Here is a 17,181-nt window from a genome sequence, read left to right as displayed (position 1 = left end):
ACATGTGCATAATGTGGTAAATGTTGTGTTTTGGTGATTTTACACTCTCTAGCCCATTGTATACATGTGAAGGTGAAATAATAGAGTAGGCTAGTGGATGAATGTAAATATATGTTAATATGAGATTGAATTCCTTTGTTATCAATTCCGGAACTATGTGTTGTTATAATAATAGCAAAAGTTTGCCCTTTTTAAATAATAATTTATTATTAATCTTTATTTATAAATAATTTTTTAAGAAATTTGCCATTTTTTTAAATAAGATTAGATTGTTCAGACACAAAGGATGTTAAAAATTATACTAAAAGAATTATTATTAAATCATTTAATAATCCTTAAATCTAAGTTAATACTTATTCCGTCTAAAATTATAAAACACCTTTGAATAAAATATCATATACTAATAAAATTTCATAAAATATACTTTACAATTATATTTTTTAAAAAATATAAATTTTTTAAAAATACTCTTATTTAATATATTAAAAAAAAGGACAAAAATTAAAAAATATAGTAATATTACAATAAATTTATTTAATAAAATTTTATTTTTTCCATCCCAAATTATAAAATATTTTTGAATAAGATTTATAGTCTCAAAATATAAAATATTTCAAAAAAATTAAAGTTTCATTAAATTAACTAATTTTAATATTAATCTTTTTTTTATATTTAATACTAATTAAGCGTATATTTAAATTTATTAAATAGATGATATTTTTAAAAATTTATACTTTTATGATTGAAAAGAAGAAATATGATTTGGCCTAAATGGGTGATATAGGCGGTTTACAGGCTACTTATATAACATCCTCAATTTTAAATCTAGATTAATTAAGCTTAAATAGATTAGTAAAGTGTATCTTTGAGGTGTATGGCTAGAGAGGTCTAATGGGTGTGTTTGATCTCGATTTCAATTCTAAACACAGGTTCGAAGGAGAATCAAGTCACCCAGGAATAAATGATGAAGAATTTCTGAAGGGAGTAATTTTGTGCCACACATCACTGCACATGCTTGACAATAAGCCTAGAAGAAGCTCTCTGTGCCATACACTATGGCACATTATGCATCCGCCGTGGCGCATAGTCAGAATTTTATAGTATTAAGTCGTGAATTTAAAGTGAAAAAGAAGAAAAAACAAAAGAGAATGAAAGAGTCGCAAAAAAGCTGAGCTAGGGCTGAAAGAAACTAATTATTGGGAGTAAGTTGGAGCTCATAAACACTAAAGGTAAGTTTTCTTGCTTAAATTCTCCTCTGTTCTTCCATTTTCTTGATGGTAGTGGTTAAGGTTTGATTTTTAATTTTGGGTCCTTAGAAGTTATAGGAACAAACCCATTGACTTAAATAGGGTTAATAGGGGTAGATTGAGCTAAGTAAACTTGATATTTATGATTTTATGATGATTAGTGGTTAGAGGACATTAAGTATTCAAAATTTCTATAAATTTAGTGGTTGGGAATAATGTGGCTTCATTAATGCCCATTTAAGAGCTTAATGTTATAAATAAGAGTTAAAGGAAGTTAAGAAGCCTTATAGGTACTTCCTCATGAGTCTAGAATAAATTTTGAGTATTAAGAAATGATGAAATGCTAGTGGAAAATAGCTTAAAATGGATATTGATGTTTTGCATGGTAAATTCTTGTAGTATAACTACCTTTAGCACCATTCAAGCTTATTGGAAGCTTCGGGAGTGAATAGTTAAGGGGTGAAACTTTTGATCTCTCAAAGGTTTGAGGTAACTAGGAGAATTCTATATTATGCTTGTGTGTGTCTATTAGTTTATTGATTTATAAATTATCATTTGAAATGTATAAAATAAAAGAAATGCAAGTGTGGCTTAAGTTGTGAAGAAATCCACTAGGTCAAATTTATGAGTTTTATGCCTTATAATGCAAAATTTTTCCTTGAGAACAATAGGGACGGATTTTCATATTAATGTCTATTGGGAGTGTAATGATTTTTACAAATTGAGAAGCAAAATGAATCTTTATTTAAGAGGAATTCAATGATGTTTAAAAATAATGAAGTTCAATGATTTTAAAAGTGTGAGGTACAATGAAAATAGGGAAGTTCAATGATTTTAAAAGTGTGAGGTATAATGATTGTGAATTGGGAGTTCAACGACTTGTTTGGTTTTGAAGTTTCATGAAATGTGTTTGAGAAGTCCAATGAATGTGTAATGAGGATGTTCAATGAAAAATGATAATGGGAAGTTCTAAGAATTATAAATGTGTGAATTATGACATGAATGTCCATTACATGATCTAGAAAGGCAGGAGTTCGCCTAGGAAGCGAAGTAGATGATAAATTCATGTGGCAAGGCCCATCCGTGTGATGGATTGCCTAGATTAATTATATCCATACTATCATACTTGTTCAACGAGGGACTGTCCCACTAGTTCAACGAGGGACTCGAACCTAGTTAGCTATCCACCAGTTCAATAAGGAAGCTAGTCTAAGGTGTATGACACCCCATAGTATGAGAAATGGAGAAAACCATTATCCATAAGTAAGATAGGTACACCTTGGCTAGGTAATCCCCTCACAAGTGTTTAGGTTAGGGAAGTCAAGAAACATAGACTATCCCATTGAGTTATAGCCTACGATTTCATGTCAAAGGAATAATGAGGATATAAGGGAGCTGTGATCGTGCATATAGTGAGTAGAGGCACTTATTGCTTATATTGAGTCCATAATGTGGATATGTTGAGTTGAGTAATAATTTTTGCCATTAGGCTTGTTAATAAATTGTGTGAGCAATTCTATTTATATGAAAGATGCTAAAAGCATTGTCTTTCTAAGTAAATGCCATTATCTGAGCTAAGTTGTGAATTCTTAATTTCAAATGTTTCTCATGGGTTAATGTAATAATATTAATTTCCACTTGCATTTAAACTAATTGTTATGTATTAGTATGGGCTAGTCGAACCTTAGTTATTGAGTAGTTGTACTCACCCATTATCTTCAATATTTTAAGGAATAGCTCAAGAAGTGTAGACAGAGGAAAATACCTCAAGGCTTAGGATCACGATCTATTTGTAATAGGCCTCTTTATTTTGGGTAATTTATGTGTATGACAATTTCGATTGCCAACTAGGATTTTCCTTTTTGTTACTTACTTGCGTTAAGTGAAATGTATATTGTAATGGTATTTTGGGCCCTAAAAAGAGAGTTGATTATTATGTGTTTTGATGATAGGGCCAAAATACTAATGCAAGTAAGGGTAGAGATTACTATGTGATGATTTAGGAAATCTTGATGAAAATTTATGGCAAACTCCCTATACCTATGTTTTTGGATTAAGGGGTTGAGTAGTGAAAATTTGATCTTGAATCATTTCTTGTGTTATGGTGCATTGCACGAGTAAGTTTTGATGAGTTATATGTGGTCATATTGTTGCTAGTGGCTTTTGGTCCTTGGTTTTAGTTAGGACACTTAAAACTTGTGAAATTTGCCATAATAGTGTAAGTTTTAAAAAGGGCATCCAATTTTTGTTTTAAAAAGAATTTGAGCCTGAGACCAATGCCATTAGTTAGAGTCCAAAAAAAGCTTTATGTAGACTCTTAGTTCATGTCATTTGGACATCAGACAGAGATTTAGGCCATGCTTGGAAGTTAGCCCTAATGCTGTCAATTTGACAATAGAATTCATTGTCAAAATTTATGCCTTTACGCCGCGGCACATGTCATCATAGAGGCGAACACGCTGCGATGCAGGTCCAACGAGCCATGGTGCATGCCTTAAAAATTTTTAGAATTTTTCTTTTTCAGATTTCTACACCAATGCACTCATTCATGTAATAATCCCTTACTTTCGTGTATTTGTGAACTTTGATTTGCCTCTTTGTAAGACTTGATTTGACTTTAGATTTATAAACTTGGGGTCTCCATTTTGTTAACCAATGAGAATTCTATTTTTGATTATTACTATTGTCTCATTTTCCTCATTACTTAGGATTTAGGTTTTAATTATGGGATAAAATGAGAAGGATATTACAACTTGCGTGTATATATGTTATATTGTGTATGTGTATGCTCAATCAAGTGTACATTATCCACTTGGATGTAGTCAAGACCTAAAAAGTAGCTAATGACGTATCTTTTCAAATTGAGATGCTCGAGAAGCAAAATTTTAGCATAAAACAGTCAAAATGCACTTGGGTATCCAATCTTTGAAATATATATCAAATCGAAACGAAACAAGTGTCATTAGTTGGATTTCAAAACAAGCTTTGTGTGGACGCATATCTAAAATTCACACCAGAATCTGCATTTTAATAGCACATTCAGGTGTGTGTGTGTGTGTGTGTGTGTGTGTGTGTTGCGATGCATGTATCTGCATGCTGTGGCACATGGCATAGAACGGGCAACTATGGGCTTTGTGCCATATGTCATGGTGCATGTGGCACGAGCCACGATGCACTACCTTATTTTGACTAAATTTCATTATAGTGCGCATGTTTTCTTGTTCATTAATATACTTATACCTATTGCTTCTGCTGTGTGTAATGTTTTATAACTTGAGTAATTTATGCAATGATTTTATAAATCTTTTCTTGGGATCCCAAAGCTTTCTAATTTAATGATGTTGGATTGGTTAATAATATAAGTAGTAAAGCATATGGTAATATCAATGAGGGCATTACAATATGCCATGTTTAACTTTATATTATGGAATACTTGCTTCTGGTTACATGTGATAATTGATAATGGAGAGTTATTCTGTTACTGAGATAATTATCACTCCGTGGTTACATTTTTATAGGTCAAAGAAGTGATCAAGGGAAAGATTTAAGGTTGGTTTAATGTTGATAAAGTCATGCATCTCAAAGTTTTGTATAATGAACTCAAACTATTATGAATGTTGTAAATACAAGTTGCCATAGGACTTACATGTATGTTTTGAATGATAATAAGTAGTGAATTTTTATGATTATAGTGATTTTATAAATCTTAGCCCTTATTATAAATATATGATAAAATGATTAACAAAGGCTAAGATTTAGTTGTAAACATGTTATGTATGTGGAGACTTGTGATCATGGTGAATATATGGTGAATGAATTTGGTTTTAGCCTAAATACTGTGTTCTAGCAATATTTTAGGAAAGCTTACATTTGCAAAAATGGGCTATTAAAAGGCCAAATTTTGATTTATGTGTATGCATATTATAAATTGTGGTCAATCAAGTATATTAGGTCCTTTTGGATTCGATTCAAGGCCTAAAATGGTCTAGTGAGATAAAGGGATCGATTTGAACACATTAGTGCATTTAAAGTTTTTGAAAAGTAGCTTTTTGCACCTGAGTATTCAAATTTTAATCAGACCGTTGGATCGTGTCTAAACCCTCTCATTAGCTAGCTTATGAAATAAGATTCATGTGGGCACTTAAATCACTCCAATTAGACATCGTATGTAGAAATAAAGCATGCTGGAAGTTCACCTTGTGAACTATCTTATGACATCAACAAACACTATCACGCTGCAACACATGGCTTGCCACATGCGACGCATAACCCAGAGAAAGCTTACTTATGTCTCTATACCATATACCATGGTGCATAGCTGACCTTATAATGTTGTTTTTAACGCATGTAATGAATGTAATGAATGCATATGTTTAGTTTTTGCTGTGTATTTCTATGCCATGTTAAGGATTTTGATGATTTTGAAAATTGAGTCTTGGGCCCAAACTTTTTAAACAAAGTATTTGAATATAGTTTGATTTTGTTAATGTGGTGATTAGTTAACTGCTCCTAATGTCAGGTAGATATTAGAAGAGGTTACATAGGATAATATGATTGTAATTAAATTATTGTAAGCGGTAGAGATATGGATGCAAGTGATGATATTGAGATGTTTATATGTTCAGATTAGCTAAGAGATTGATATTATGATTTATTGTTACCCTTTGAATCATGGTGAATTCAGGCTTTTTATGGCCATATTGTATTTGAAATGTGTATAATAGTGTATGATTGGTCAATCAGGTTGTCTGAGGTCCATTTAAGTTAGTTCAAGTAGTTATAAGGTTGTTATCATTAGGTTGGTGGGTTTAGACACCATTGGCATGTTTTAAAAGGAAAATGAACTATTTAGTGTTCGAGAGTCTAACTTTTAAATGGTTAAGTACATGATTGTGAAACTAGTACTAATAGCTAGGTGGTTTAAAAAGCTATGTGTGCACAATGAGGAACTTTCCCCTCTGTGCCATCTGCCACGGCAAATGACATGTGCATTGCGGCGGAAGGTGTGGTTTGGGAAAAGTCTAAATTGCCCTCTCTTGGCCATTTTACGTATTGATTTCTATATCCATGCTTCCGTTATATCATTTTAATTATTTTTAAACTATATTTTGAGCTAAAATATCTTTTTAAAAAGGGTTTTCTTGAGATCCCAATATTTTAAATTTTCTTTACTAACCCTTATGTTATGATAAACTATTATAAAGAATTTAATTAATCCTAGTTATCATAATGGTATTTTATGCTAGTGTGATGTGTTTCGAGAATGTTAAGGCGGACATTACATGCTCAAGTAAGGAAAAATGACATCAAATGGTAATTTTGCATTTGGGAGTCTAATTTTCAACTAAAAAATTAGATTGAGGTGAAAAATATGTCATTATTTAGATTTTGAAATAAGTTTTGTGTGGGCGCTTAAACTATCCCAATCTAACATTGTATGTGGAAACAACGTATGCCTAAAGTTCACTTCAACAAACTATCATGACAATAAAAAAACTATCATGTGTACCATAGTGCATGGTGGCATGTCACAGTGTATGACATAAAACCAGAATTAATGGTTTTGTACCACATGCCACGGTGCATGTGACACATACTGTGGCATATGGTTCAATTTGCCCAACATTAGAGTTTTGTCCCTGCGTTTCCAATATTAGTATTTATGTAGTTCGAATGCTTTTATTGTGCTTAAATTCATATGCGTAAGAACTATGTTTAAAATATTATTGGATCCCTACTTTCTAATGATAATAAATTTTATATTTTAATGATTGTAATTAATAGGTAGTAAGCTTGAGGACTTCTAATTACCTAAGTTTGGCATGTACGTATGGGTTTAATAATGTCAAATAGGGGACATTACAGGTTGCCTACCAAATAACTTTACTATTATAGTTGTTAGGTGTTCACAATGTGTTTCACATGTCACAGCTCAAGAAATACTAGCTAAACCCTTTTCATGTAATAGAGCCGAAAGAGATTGAGCTCTGAGAGAATTAGACATACAAAGTTGAGCTAGAGCGAATAGTAAACGTGAAGGATAAGTAGCAGCAGAATAAGACTATTTGCTAGGTGAAAGTTTTTTTGGAAAGGTATGACTCCTAGTGATACTACCTAAAAGACAAAGAATAAGATGAGACGGTAATATCCATATCTATTTCCTTAGGTATATGTTATATTTGAATTTTGGGAACAAAATTCTTAAAAGGAGGAGACAACTGTAACATTTTAAATTTATAATTCTAAAACTAATTATTAATTAGAGATAAATTAGTAAATTAGTGAGTGTTTAGGATTTTAGATAGTGAATTGGTGTGTTGACTTCTTGGAATATTGAATAAATAGGATCAATGGAAGAACAACATTGTGAAATGAAGCATGCGAGCACGGTAAGAGTTTTCTCATTGTACCACATGCCACAACATATGCAGTGACACATGGCATAAAAAGTTTCTTAATAGTGACGTGTTCAGCTCATAGAAGCAAAAGGAAAGTAGTAGAGAAATGTAATACCCTCAACAATATTACCATACAATCTTCCGTGTAATCTACTAATCAATTCAAAACCATTTATTTTGAAAGCTTGGGATCCCAATGTAAAAGTTTTGAAAATCTCTTTATAAAAACCATTTAAGTTATTCAAAATAGCATACAGTGGAAGCATTAGTCATAAACATGCAAAAAAAACAACTCAAAACATTACAATTCACAAAGAGAGTAGGACATGGCTACATGTACTGCAGCATGTGGCATAGAGATTCAACAGCACTTTCTATACCATGTGCCACGACATGTAATCCTTCGTTAACACATGCACAATGACGCACATACTAGAATCTACTATCAAATTATAGATTCTAATATTCACTTCGGATGTGTGTCATTTTCATATCCAAAGTCCAATTGGGATGATTTAAGCACCAACATGAAGCTTGTTTCATAATCTAACAAATGACTCTAGTTTCATTTAAATTCAATATCTCATTTAAAAATCAAACACCCAAGTGTATTTTGACCGTTTTATGCTAAAATTTGTTACTTGTGCATCACCAAATGAAACCACTAGTCATTGGCCACTTCTAGGGCCATGATCACATCCAAATGGACAAAGAATACTTGATTGGACAGTCATATATACATGATGACACATATATACATATTTGGCCTGTAAACTACCCTTTACATACTGTTGGGCATAATTCCTATTTCTCAATCTCATTCATATCCAAGGCCAAATTTCACATCCACATCAAATATACGTCATATCCACATATATTACCACAAACATTCATAGTAGTATGCAATGTTTCCAAATCCTAGGGCAACTTATACATTTATACAATACAACTTATATTTTGAGTCATTACACCAATTCTTTCTAAGGCTTTTTAGAGAAATCTCTATTCTTAGCCCAGTTCTTTCCCCTTTGCACCACTACTACTAAAACCTAAAAAATATAAATAACTACAGGTGAGATCAAAATCTCAGGAACCAATATAGTACATAAATGTTCACTAACACAAATAACTGTATGAAAGTAACCAAAACTATTTTGATAGTTTATATATATATATAGTTAAAATAACATAATCCCTCTTTTTATCACAAAACGTTTCAAACATTCACATTTATTAGCATGGTCATCTATCTACCGATCCTCCAAGCTCCTTGACATGAAATCATAGGCTCTACTGGATCAATCACATATTGGCCAGAGCACACTTTCGATGGTAGAAACACCCGGCCAAAGGTAATCTATCCCACCTACGGACTATAGTTTTTCTCATTTCACATTCTTATGATAAAAGTATCGTTGACTTGTAACCACACCTTAATGGCATTAGGGAGTTGCCAAATTGCCTGAATATCTTATAGTGACAATTCCAATATAATGATATATCAAATTACCCATGGTACCAGCTCGTAAAATGCTGTACTGGATGTTTTATGGTTCTAGCCTGACCATATAGATTTGTTCACTCACATCTCCACACACACACATCCACGCATACCCTAGGCGAACTCTCACCCCCTATTATCATGCTTTCTACACACATTTCACTGATTTCCTATATTCACAAACTTATATTCACATATTACATATATACATACATACACATTTAGGCAAGTTAAAGACCATAATTAGTAAACTTCCATTTTACAAATCTATTTCATGTTAAAATCATTTATGAAGCAAAACCATGCATAAAAACTAACAAAACCCTAATTCCACAATCATGCAATTACTTTTACACAGTTATAATAGCTAATAAACATAACAAACTATATGATTACCTCAACCCTTTTTGTTTGCAAGAAAGGGTTACCCGTGTTACATAACCTCACTCAACTTTCTCTCGCTATTCAACTTGCCGTACATAGAAATCTACACAATTGAGGCACTTAAAGTCAATTACTTTATTAACTACTAGTGTCAATTACAACATTTAAACTAGGTTAAATTTGACCTTGTAGCTTTAAAACTTTACCGTTTTGACTCAAACCAGTCACAAAGCACTAGTTTAATCCCTAAGGACCTTTATATTACTATAAGGTAAGAAATTAACTCCTTCAAACTTCCAAATTCAGTTTCTCAATAGTTTAAACAAAGAGAAAATAGGGTAGAATTGAAGGTTAAGGTAGTACGAAACTTACCCAATAAGTAACAAGTCAGAAACGTCATCCTTTCTCCCGAAACTCATTACCCTATCGGAGATCAACTTCTTCTCCACACCTGACCCCTCTTTTCCTAATCTCTCTTCTATTTTTCATGAGCAAACAAGTCCTTATTTAGCAATTTTTTGCACCATATACCACGGTGCATCCAGCCTTAACCTCAGCACGTGGCACAGTAAGGGGATTTCTCACTGCACTTACTCGCTCTGCTTTGCACGGCCATTCTTCTACTCATAACTATCTACACATTACCCTAATGAGTCAAAACAACATTTCACTATCTAGAATCCAAATCTCACATTAAATCACTAATTCATTCCTTAATCAGTATCAACATAGAAATTAAAAATTTGGGTTGTTACAGTTCTCCCCTCCTTTAATAATTTTGTCCTCAAAATTGAAACAACTACTAATACACACATACCAAAGGGAACAAGTGAGGATATTGCTACCTTATCTTGGCTTCAGTTTCCCAAGTTGCGTCACCAAGTGTCATACCCTTATGAAATACTTTTACTAGTCAAATAGTCTTATCCCTCGATTGCTTATCTTTCACATCCACTATCCATTATAGTTCTAGTCTGTAAGTCATATTCTCTTATAGCTCCACATCTTCAGGCTCAATCATATGAGAAGGATTTGATTGATACTTCTTGAGTTAAAGCATGTGAAATACACCATGAATCCTAAATAATTGTGGAGGTAAAGCTACTTGATAAGCAACCAAACCGATTCTCTCTAAGACTTTAAACAGACCCATAAATCTAAGAGTCAACTTCTTAGCTCTAATTGACCTCTTGATTCTCATTACTGGTGTAACCTTTAGAAATACATGGTCACCTACTAGAAATTCTAATAGTCTCCTTCGTTAATCTACATAACTCTTTTGCTTGCTTTGAGCTGTCAACAGTTCTACCAAATCAACTCAATCTTTTATGTAATTTGGTCCACAATGTTAGGCCCCATAATGCATCTTTTACTCAACTCTATCCAACAAAATGGTGATCTACATTTCCTTCCATACAGAGCTTCGTATGGTGCCATTTGAATACTAGAATGATAGCTATTATTGTATACAAACTCTGCTAACGGCATGTAGTTATCCCAGTTACCACACAACTCTAGTATACATGATCATAACATGTCTTCTAGGGTCTGAATAGTTTGCTCAGTCTACCTATCAGTCTGAGGAAGATACGCAATACTAAACTTTAAAATAATACCCATTGCTCCTTGTAGTGCTCCCCTGAATCTGGACATAAACCTTAGATCTCGGTCAAAAACTATATCCTTAGGTACTCTATGCAAACACACAACTTCTCAAATATATTACTTTACTAACTTCTTTAGAGAATCACTAATTTTAATGGCTAGAAAATGAGCTGACTTTGTTAATCGATCAACAACTACTTAGGTAGCATCGTGTCCCGACTGAGTTCTTAGCAATCCAGAGATGAAATCTATGGAAATGTTGTTCCATTTCTACTTAGGTATCTCTAATAGTTGCAATGTTCTAGCTAGCCTCTAATGCTCAATCTTAACCTTCTGACAAGTCAAGTATTGTACTAAAAACTCTGTCACTTCTCTTTTTATTCCTGGCCAATACCAGTAACGCTTCACATCCTGATACATTTTTGTAGCTCTTGGGTGAATAGTATATTTACTTCAATGAGCTTCGTTTAAGATCACCCTTCTTAAATCTGCATCATTAGGTACACAAATTCTATCTTAATATACTATAAATCCATCATTATTAAAACTGAAGTCTCTAAACAGGTTCAATTCAACTTCCTCTTGAATCCCAAGGAGATATTTGTCTTCTAACTACGTCATTCTCAACTCTCTCCAGAATTTACTACTGATCATAGTAGTATAAGTTCCAGCTAGAGCTTTCAATAATGCATCTTGTTGAGAATCTATAAAAGACTCCATTAAATTATATTCTTGCACCATCAAGCTAGCTATATGCAATGTCTTCCTGCTCAGTGCATTAACTACTATATTAGCTTTCCCCAGATGGTATTTTAACTCAAACTTATAATCCTTGAGTAACTCCATCCACCTCTTTTTCCTTATATTTAATTCTTTCTTATCTATCAGATACTTCAAGCTCTTATGGTTGCTAAACATGCTAAACACTAAACCGTATAGGTAATGATGCTAAATCTTTAACTTAGAGACTACTGCTGCAAGTTTTAAATCATGATCCAGATAATTTTCTTCATATGGTCTCAACTGTCTTGATGTATAAGCCACTACTCTTTCATCTTGTATCAGCGCACAACCCAAACCTTTCAGAGAAGCATCCATGTACACCTCATAAGGTAGTCTCATATTTAAAATTATCAACACAAGCACAGTAGTCAACTTTTCTTTCAACTTCTGAAATATAGTCTCACACTTGTCATCCTAGATAAAACACTGATCTTTACAAGTTAGTTTAATAAAGAAGCAATTTGAGAAAAACCTTAGATAAAGTATCGATAATATCCAGCTAATCCTAGAAAACTTCAAATCTGCATAACTAAGCTGGGTCACTTCCATTTCAACACAGCATTAACTTTATGAGGATCAACAAAAATCCCATCTGTTGACACCACATGACCTAAAAATCTAACTTTTTTAAGCCAAAACTCACACTAAACTTGGCATACACTTATTCTCTTTTAGGATCTAAAGTACAATCTCGAGATGCTTCGCATGTTGTTTCTCGTCTTTTGAATAAATCAGGATGTTGTCGATGAACACCACAACAAAATTGATCTAAATATGGCCTAAAAATATAGTTCATGTAATCTATGAATATTGCAGGTATGTTAGTTAAACCAAATGGCATAACAAGAAATTCATAATGGCCATACCGCATCCCAAAGGCCATCTTGGGTACATCTTTCTTAGAGACCCTCAACTAATGATATCCTAACCTCAAGTCAATCTTTGAAAAGACTAAAGTTCCAGCCAATTGATCTAACAGATTGTCGATCCTAGGAAAAGGTTACTTATTCTTCACTGTCACCTTATTCAAATGTTGTTAGTCAATACACAACCTTAAGTTGCCATCTTTCTTTCTCATAAATAATACTAGCGATCCCCAAAGTAATACACTTTATCTAATGGACCCCTCATTAAGCCAATCTTCAATTTGTTTCTTTAATTGATTCAACTCTAAGGGTGATATCCAATACAGAGCTTTAGAAATTAGTTCAATACTAAGAACCAAATCTATTAAGAATTCAACTTTCCTTTCTGAAAGTAATTAAACATATCTTCTAAAAATACCTCAGGAAATTTACTTACTACTCTAATCTTCTCAATACTCCTATCATACACACTGCTAGCCATACATCTCACTATGTAAGCACAACATCCTTGCTTGATCAACTTCTCAACTTGTACAACTGATAAAAATCTGGCTTGCTCAGTAGAATTGGTCCCTACCATCAACACTAGTAAAGATACTAGCTTCCTAGTATAGTCTAGTATAGCATTATTAGTTGCTAGCCAATCGATGCCCACAATCATGTCAATCCCTTTCATAGGAATATAGATTAGATCGATCATAGACACCTAATCCTTAAATATAATTTCTATTTTCTGACAAGTCTTACTAATAACACTCAAGGATCCTAAAGGTGTAGTCACTTTAATAAACATAAGCAACTCTTTGAGCTCTAGTTTCAGCCTATCTACACATTCTTCTAAAATGAAAGAATATGTAGCTCTAGAGTCAAACAATGCTTCTATTCTATTAACACGAACAAAAACGGTACCCTTAATCAAGTTCGAAGACGCTCTGGCCTCTTCTTGTGTCATTGTAAAGACTTATCTTAGAACAATTGACCGTTGCTTTGTTACCTTAATTCTACCCTCAAGACAATATTTGGCGATGTGGCTTAGCTTCCCATACTTAAAATAGGACTAGCACTTGCCCGCATGAAATCTATCATAAATACTGCATTGAGGTAGTCTTCCAGTGCTAAAAATAGGAGCTAGTGTACTTGAAGCTTGTCTTAAAGGTTGCGGAGGCCCAATTCTAACCCTAGCACTACACTACATTGAACCTCTCTAAATAGTCTGGGTCTAAGAACTTGTAGTAAAACTCCTCTTCCCAAAAGCTCTAGAACTTCCTAAGCTACAAACAGGCTTCCTCAAAACACTGCCTAATAAACCCAAGGAAGAAGTAAACGTTCCTATACTGTCTCTCTTCTTCTCAGCCTCAACTTTTTTACCTCTTCTTATAATCGTTCTCAACTTGTGGCAATTTCTTCATAGGTAGTAATATTGAATAGAGTAATCTACTGCCGATACACTAGGCGCATATTTTCTAACAATCACTCAGCTTTCCACTTTATATCATTGTGGTGATATAGATATGTTGAGCAGACTAACAAATGATTGAATCTTTTAATGAATTCTTCTTCATCTAGATCCCCTTATCTAAATAAGTAGCACTCCTCTTCCTTTTTTGGTATGAAAAGATGTCGAGAAATAGTAATCAAAGAATACCGCTTGAATTCTTTTCAAGAATACCTTGCACAACCAAATGGTCCAACTGAGTCCTACCATCTCTTGGCCACTTTAACCAACTGTACTTTAGCCAAAGTTACTTTCTACTCTAACATATACGTCACTACCTCAAATATGATCTCAAGGCACTTAATCTACTACTCGACTCCCCCTTTTCATACTACCATCGAACATTGGTGGACTAAACCTCACAAAGTCCTTCCAAGCTCAATCAATGGATGGATAAATAACAACTCCTATAGCCTGTCTATCTGAAGATTGAAATGGCTAAGGTCTACTATGAGCTTCCTCTTATACTGATCTATCTTGTCCCCTTTCATTACCCTGATCTGTACCCCTCAATAATACATCATGATCTTGCACTCTTTTCCTGATGTTGATCATCATGTCTCTTAATTCTTCTAACAAGCCATCTTTCTTATTAGTTTATTAAGCCTCATCTGATTAAACCTCTGGCATAGGCTCATCCTCAACTAGACATCATGATACTCGAGTACTTCGTGAAGCTGAAGCACCTCTTCTCCTCATTTTTTCCCCTCCTAAGGATGAAAGTAAAGAAAGTTAAGCAAAAGGGAAAGAAGGGGTGTAATGAATAATATAGGATGAAAGCAACAAACAATCATGGTGACCATATCTCAAAACTTGAGAAATTGATACCAATTGTAATGCCCTTAACAATATTACCATATAATCTTCCACGCAATCTATTAACAAATTCAAGACTATTTATTTTGAAAGCTTGGGATCCCAATGTAAAACTTTCAAAAATCTCTTTATAAAAACCATTTAAGTTATTCAAAATGGCATACAGTGAAAGCATTAGTCATAAACACGTAAAAAACAACTAAAAACATCATACTTCACACAAAGAGTGGGCCATGCGTAGCGGCTCATGCTATATGCATCACGGCATATGGCACAAAGGCCTCAGCAGCATGTTCTATACCATGTGCCATAACATGTTATCCTTCGTTGACACATGTGTTATAGCGCACATACCAAAATCTGCTATCAAATTGTAAATTCTGATATGAACTTCAAACGTGCAATGTTTTTACATCCAATGTCCGATTGGGGTGATTCAAGTACCCACATAAAGCTTATTTCATAATCTAACCAATGACACTAGTTTCATTTAAATCCAATATCCTATTCAGAAATTAAACACCCAAGTGTATTTTTACCTTTTGATGCCAAATTTTGTCACTTGTGCATCTCTAAATGAAACCACTAGTCATTAGCCACTTTTAGGGCCATGGTCACATCCAAATGTACAAACAACACTTGATTGGATAGACATATATAAACATTTAACCTGTAAATTGCCCTTTACACACTTTTAGGGCCAACCCTAGGTCATCTCTCAAGGAATGATTTTAAGTCTAATTTAAAAGTTATCTAGTAAAATAAATCACCTAAAGTTTGAAGTTGATTAACTAATTGCTAACCTAATTATCTAGTGAATTAAGCTAGAAAACTAATTCTAATTATGAATGAAATGGACTTCCTTTTTAATGTAGGAACTATACGGTGTTGCTAATGGAAGAATCCTAGCCTCTAATTAATTATTACAGCTAACTCAACTCCTCTTCCTTAGCTGAAAAATGTATTTACTTAAGACAATTATCTCAAGCAACCTAGCTTCACTAATTCAATTCCTTAAGTGGTATTACAAGCCCCTTAGGTAACCTTACTAGCTTAGCTTAAGAATTAACTAAGTGTTTATTTAAAATTCATTCTCAATTGCCACTGGCCAAAGCTGTATCCAAGTTTAAAATTATGAAAACTCAAGCAACTCATCAAGTATTTACCACACAATTACATGCTAGGCTAATACAAGACATTCACCAAATGAAATCACATATTACAATGCAAAATCACTAAGTGGCAGAAATTTCCAGCAACAAAAGGAAGTGAAATTCAAGTCAACAATCTTGTTTCAACACTAACAATTAAACCAACTATGAAACTAAAGTCAAATTGAACCACAATCAATAATAGTCATAGTATTCTAATGGAATTAAAACAAGATGAAGAAATAGTTGAGCTTAGCTAAATGAAGACTTCAAAACTCCTCTTCCATCAAATCCTCCCAAGGATTCCATGGAGAATTTAGCTAGAAAACATCAAAACCATCTTACTCCTTCAAGAACTAGACGTAGCCAAGTAGAGCTCCATGAAAATGGTGGAATCAAGCTTTAAATCTCCTTGCAAGTAGTAGGGATAGGTTCATCCAAGTAAGTGGAATGGAATGGTAGTAGTTTTGTGGAGATTTGATGGCTGAATGTGGAGTTATGGGTGATGGAAAAATGAAGAAAGCAAAGAAAAGGTGGAGAAAAATGAAGAACAAGATGAACTAGAGAGAGAAAATGTGGAAGCTGAATGAGATGAGTGTTTGATCTAATTTGAGGGAGTAAATGGCATGCTCACCCTTGTTTCCCATCAGCTGAAGGCTTAATTAAAAAATAAGAAAAGAAATTAAAATGGAAATGGGAGCCTTATCACACTTGCAAGGTGGCAACCTCCTATTAGTTTGTAGATGATTCCAATGTGTGTGTAATTTCCCATGTGTCATCTACATCATTTAAGCTAATTTAATATCCTAAAGATAGCATAAATCACATGTAAGCCATTGACCTCAAGGAGTGTTGACTTCAATTGCCCAATTGATGCACAAGTCACATGCCACCTATGTCACATAAATCACATAATTCAATTAAATGGCATGTGA

The sequence above is a fragment of the Prosopis cineraria genome, unplaced genomic scaffold, assembly GCF_029017545.1.
Source record: "Prosopis cineraria cultivar Desert tree isolate PC_DT_omini unplaced genomic scaffold, ASM2901754v1 PC14, whole genome shotgun sequence".
Classification (NCBI taxonomy): domain Eukaryota; kingdom Viridiplantae; phylum Streptophyta; class Magnoliopsida; order Fabales; family Fabaceae; genus Prosopis; species Prosopis cineraria.
The sequence above is the reverse complement of the archived record's forward strand: the minus strand, read 5'-3'. Positions refer to the sequence as shown.